The 5,711-nt window shown below is 32.7% G+C and overlaps 1 long non-coding RNA gene across 1 annotated transcript; it reads left to right on the top strand.

Moving 5' to 3' along the window:
* The first annotated feature begins 1,420 nt into the window (after nucleotides 1–1,420).
* On the top strand, nucleotides 1,421–2,129 carry LOC129918935 (uncharacterized). Its single transcript, XR_008773026.1, has 3 exons — nucleotides 1,421–1,662; nucleotides 1,727–1,919; nucleotides 1,975–2,129. It is a non-coding gene; the product is annotated as an uncharacterized LOC129918935 (long non-coding RNA).
* The last annotated feature ends 3,582 nt before the right edge of the window (nucleotides 2,130–5,711 follow it).

Below are 5,711 nucleotides of genomic sequence, written 5' to 3'. Positions count from 1 at the left end.
GTAGATCTTTCAAAAAAAATTTTGAAATACTTTCAGATCTTTCAAAAAAAAATTTGAAATACTTTTTTAAAAATCCAAAATGTGTTTTCTGAAAATTTTCTTAAATTTTAATATTACCTTTACTTAAACGCTTTTGTAAAAAAATTTTCGTTGAAATCGGGTTAGTCTTGTACGAGATAACTTGAAACCAAAAAAAAACGTTCCATAGCAGGTACCATTAATAACGGTACAAATTGTTTTTTTTTTTTTTTTTATTTCAAAAGTAAAAAAAATAGAGTGACGTATTTTCGGAGCATCAATATAAACGTTTCCGGGAATGTGCCAATTTTTTCAGCAACATTGTAGCTTTAACAACTTTCTTTTTAATTATAAAAAAAAGTCAAACACCCAATAAAAATTGCTGTTCATTAAAACTTGATGTACCTAATAAAAAAAAGCCGGGTGAAAAGGGTTAAGGTTACATACGACATGATAGCTGATCGAAAAATCCACCCAGCATGTGATATCATTTAAAATCCGCCAAACACTCTTAATACTGCAGCAAAAAAAAAAAGAAGTCATACTTATGCTTGGAAACGTAAGCTTTCTGTCCATAGGCCACTAAATCGTTCATCAACTCCCACTGTTGAGCAGTTGACCACAAATATTAAGTATTTCCAGATAGTAGTTCCATGCAGATCCAACAACAACAACAATAACAAAAACCAAAAAATTCCATGTCTCAAGCCTTCATTTTATATATATCAAAGCCTTTGCGTTTTGACCCTCCAGAGTTGAGTCTGCATCTCATATGACCAATTGCATTGGCACATTACGTTCGAGTGCGTGTTATATCGTGTTCGTTGCGTATCATTGCGATGTTAAATTAATTTAAGGAAGCAAAAGTAATAAATTTCCCCATAGACACCCAGCAGGATACCCGACAATTTATTAAGCCGTCGATAAATTTTATTTCACTCGCTCTGGCTGCAGCACTGCAGCAGTGAAAAGCGCAAAGTATTTGCGTTTACGTTTATTCTGTCTCCTATAAAAATACTATATCTATAGGAGTCGGGTCGGACCTGAGATGAGGTCTCGCTCGGTTGTTTAAAATTGTTCGCCTACGGTGCAATTGTTCACTTCTTGAATTTCTTTCGTGCTTTAGCTCTATGATCTAAATAAAAAAAAATTATATAATATTTTTTGGCTGAGGAGGTTTATGTTGGTGCATTCTTGATCCTGGTTTAGGTCAGACCATCAGGGCATCAGCAACAGAACATAAACATATTGGATGGATTTCATTTCGGTTGCGGTTACGGTTTTGTAGCGGCCAATTTGTGATCACTCTGAATGGAAAGAGATTTATCATTTGGTATTGTGGAGTACGAAAATTGGAACGAATCAGTACAAGGAGTGAGCCCATGTGGGATCCATGTATTAATACAAGACAGAAATATGATTCTTATATTGAAAAAGGTCTTATAGAAGCAATGAACTTCTGTTCAGGAGACGAATTTTGAAAAGTATACTGATAACATAACTTTCAACTTAGTAGCCAAGCTCCCAGAAATGACGCTTGTCGAAAAATGTATTAGATTCTTCAACTCTTGAACTCAAAAATTATATAGTCTCCAGATATTGGATCATAAATGAGATTCAGAACTCAGTCTGGTCTGGATCAATGTATTGATTCTCTTGAAATTTCCATATTAACTTTTTTAACTATAATGAAGCAATACCCTTTAAGATTTTAATTTGGACCGTTCACAAAATTGGCTAAGCTTCTACAATACACGAAAAAAAGCGGAGACCTCATTAAAACAGCCAGCCGCTAGTCCATAGAGAAAGGAATACCGTATTCCTTTCTCTATGCGCGAGCCCTAGAAGCTAGAACAACCTGTAACAATTTTTGGATTTCGAAAAAGGGGGGCATGGAACAGGTTTAACATGATTTTCCCATATTAAATGAAATTTTGGCTTAAAATGCTTTTGTAGTTTTGAATATTTTTGATGAATCTTTGGAACATTTGGATTTGAATAATTTTGCACTTGAAACATCTCTGGAACAAGTTTTTGATTTTTGGAATGGATTGTATAAGTATGTATAAATATGTACATACATATGTTTTTTTGGATTTCTTATTATAATTTTTGGGGCTTTGAAACAGAACAGAATCAGAAAATCAATTTGTTTTAATTTTTGGATTTTAAAATTTTCAAAACGGGGGAGTTGTTTTTCGTTGTTTTTCTTAATGATTTTTGGTTTGGCTTAAGAAATTTTAGTTTTCAACTTGGAAAAACGTTTGGAATTTTTTTTTCGAAAAAGAGGGGCCTGTGGAAACTTTTGGAAATGTAAAAACATTACGATTTATTTTGAAAGTGCATTTTCAAGTTCATACTGTTACTGTAAGGCACTGAAACTCACTCAAAATATGTACACATAAATGGTTTAATATTCGACTTCAGAAAAAAAATTTGGAAAATAAAAAATTGGTTAAAGTTTTTTTTAAGTTTTTGAAAAAAAAAAAAAAAAAATCGAAAGGAATATCTTTAAAAATAATTTTATGGTCTCAATTTTTTAGATCAATGATTAGAACACTTTTTAAAAGTTGAAAAAAAAAATATAAAAACTTAAAAAAAAAAGGAAAGCTAGAATTTTTTTAGAGGTCCAAACATTTGGAACATTATTGTAAGGAACAACTTTTAAAAATTCAATTTTCGGAAAAAGGGATCAAAACGGATCTTTGACCCCCATTTTTTAAATTTTTTCAGAAAAAAATCGGAACATTTCGGAACAGATCGGAAAAAATTTTCAAAAATAACTATTACAAAAAAAAGGGGGCATATACTGAACTATCACACATAAATCTCAATAAAAAAATTTGTTTCTATAAAGCCTTACAGAAGCAACGGTCATATATGTTACATTTTAAAGAAATAAAATGTTTGCGCAATCTATCAGGATCCTTGCATTTACATCTTCTACACTCAAAATGATGTAGGACAGTGTTATTCAACACTTATTATGTTTTTATCCACTGAATCGTTAAGTTCATTCAAAATCATCACATGTAACATCCGGAACGGGAAATAGAATAAATCTTACCATTTCAATGATAAATGATGATCACTAATTTTCAGCTGATGCCACTGAATTTATTTATTATTTTACCTGTGTGTCGGATTAATATTTCAATTGCCAAAACAAAAGTTCATCGTCTCTAATAGTCCAAAGACTAAAACCTTAGTTTTCTCACGCAACGGCTATAATATGATTTAGGGTTACTTGCCTAATGATGATCATCATACTATCACTTCATGGTCATCAGCAAAATGGGCATCCCGTTGAGAGCAGCGCCCTGCACGACCCTATCTGGATACCTACCTTCCGATCCAATCTCAAACCATATCATTCAACTTCTGTTACGAATCAAATCAGTTAAAATGACTGATGAATGTGTATTGCGACGGCTGAATGAATTGAAAAATTCATTCATGCAGGTGGAGAGAGATAATTATTATTCCCAGTTTTCGGATTCTTTTGGTTAAGGTTTTTTTCAGATTCAAAAACCAGTACTACCAGAGAGTATATTTGATCGTTTCTGATAAAAAAAAAAACTTAACAAAATTAAGAACCGGACTCTATGCGAAATATCCGTCAATGCGTAGTATGTTACACGGGGAGAATATCGAAGTGGACAGGTGACTTATTCGATACCCACATGTTGGTGGTGCACCGAAAACACGTTCCTTCTGGTACTTGATATCGAGTCACCAAGTCAGGCGGGTCCCTCCAGCTCAGATAGAAAGAACCATACCAACCAACAAGTCCCAGGGATCACTCTGAGGTTCCGATTGAAATTGATCGCGACAATATAGCATACACGTTGTGAATTTATAATTTTCCTTAAGGATCGCGCGCCAATGAGGACAACTTACAAAACGACACGATGCGACGCGACGACGGACGCATGAAGAACACCGGAGTAATACGCAAGTGGATCGATGCTGGATTTTGTATTCTCTCCATACTGATATTAGGACTAGAAGACTTTTGGAATGAAGCAGGAGGAGGAGGTGTACAGGAAGACAAACCGCACTCTAGAGTGGACACTCTTTGTGACACACCAGCAATATGGCAATAAAAATGTGTTGTGCAGTGCATTACACCAAGAAGAGATATTCAATGAACGAGTCGTGTGATTTATGAATGCAATTCCAAATGGAATCTTTTGGCCAGCTAATGGCTTCACGGCAACACAACGTAACAACAACAACTTATGTTGTAGTTGGTAATCAATATGAGGTGCGTATAGATCGTGGATTGCAAGCAATCTGCGATGAATCAAAAAATTTATTAAAATAATTGCAAACGGATGGAATTTCAGGAATTTCTTTGATTTACTGAAATATTTTCACTGCATTTTGCTGCAGTGCAACAGTGCATTTATGCAGTGGTTATGGAAATATGTGTTATTGCCAGTACCTACTTGGACTTGAATCTTAATTGACAGGATATCGAATTCGGTAGCGTGCAAATTGGTAATATGAAGATAAATGAAAATTAATGTATTATAGAAGAAGAGTAGCTATTAAAGAAAAAAAATTGTTGTTTTTAAAAGTAAAATTTATCGATAACACTGGTTAGCAAAATTAAACTTTTTTTTTTGTTGCCGAAACAACAAATATACTTTTCTGAAGGTTTTTGGTGTGCTGAACTCGAAATTAATCAGATCCCGTTTTTGAAATATTACAGTTAGAAAATGTTGTATTTCAGACCTTATTTTTTTATAATACACCGAAAAAAAAAATTGATAATAACAGCTATCAAATTAACATTTTTCAGTGACAAAAGTCGTCCAACAATTAGAATATCAATTTTGATATTTTATCATCTCATTTTGACATTTTTTAATTTCAGGTGGGATAGTGAAAATTTCACTTTGACAATTAAAATATCATTTTGACATTTTTTTAAGTTTAAGTGCATAGTGAAAATTTCACTTTGACAATTAAAATATCAAAGCTGAAACACAATCACGCTTTGCAGTCGATTTTGAAAACTGCCAAAAGTTCAACCATACGAAATCTGTATAACCTCCCACATCCCACAATGACGCTTTTCTTACGTACGCTTTTTTTGACAAACGTAAGGACAAAAGTTACAGTCACCCACATTATTATTGCGCCAAATGTGAATAAAAAAAAAATATATTATTGCAAACCTAGGTGTGTTTTTTAATTTCTCTATATAGATTTTGCACAAAAAAAAACGACATCGAGATATTTTAAATCAAAACAATTTACGTATTAAAAACAACAATAATTTAATGATGTTGTAGACTGAGTTTTATTGTTTGTTCTGTTTAAAAAACAATTTATTTTGATTGGTTTTGTTTTTATAATTATTTAGAATTATAGGAGAAATTTGTTTATTCTTTAATAAACAAATTTCTATGCATTTTCGGACGCATTAATATCCCTCTTCATTTTTCCACATTTTAAATAAAAATAAAAACTTGGACCAATATTTTTGTGGGTGACTGTGTTTTTTTTTTATTTGCAGCAGATTTTATGTTAAAATCAGCTTTTCAAAGTCAAAGTGACAGAAGCGCGCTTTGAGGATTTCTCAACGTAACGCGATGACGCGTCTGGCAAAGCGTGATTGTGTTTCAGCTTTCAATGTTGACTAGATTTTACGTTTTAGTTTACTATAATGAAACCTATTTCTT

Source organism: Episyrphus balteatus, chromosome 1, assembly GCF_945859705.1.
Source record: "Episyrphus balteatus chromosome 1, idEpiBalt1.1, whole genome shotgun sequence".
NCBI lineage: Eukaryota > Metazoa > Arthropoda > Insecta > Diptera > Syrphidae > Episyrphus > Episyrphus balteatus.
This window is presented reverse-complemented; position numbering and strand designations above follow the sequence as displayed.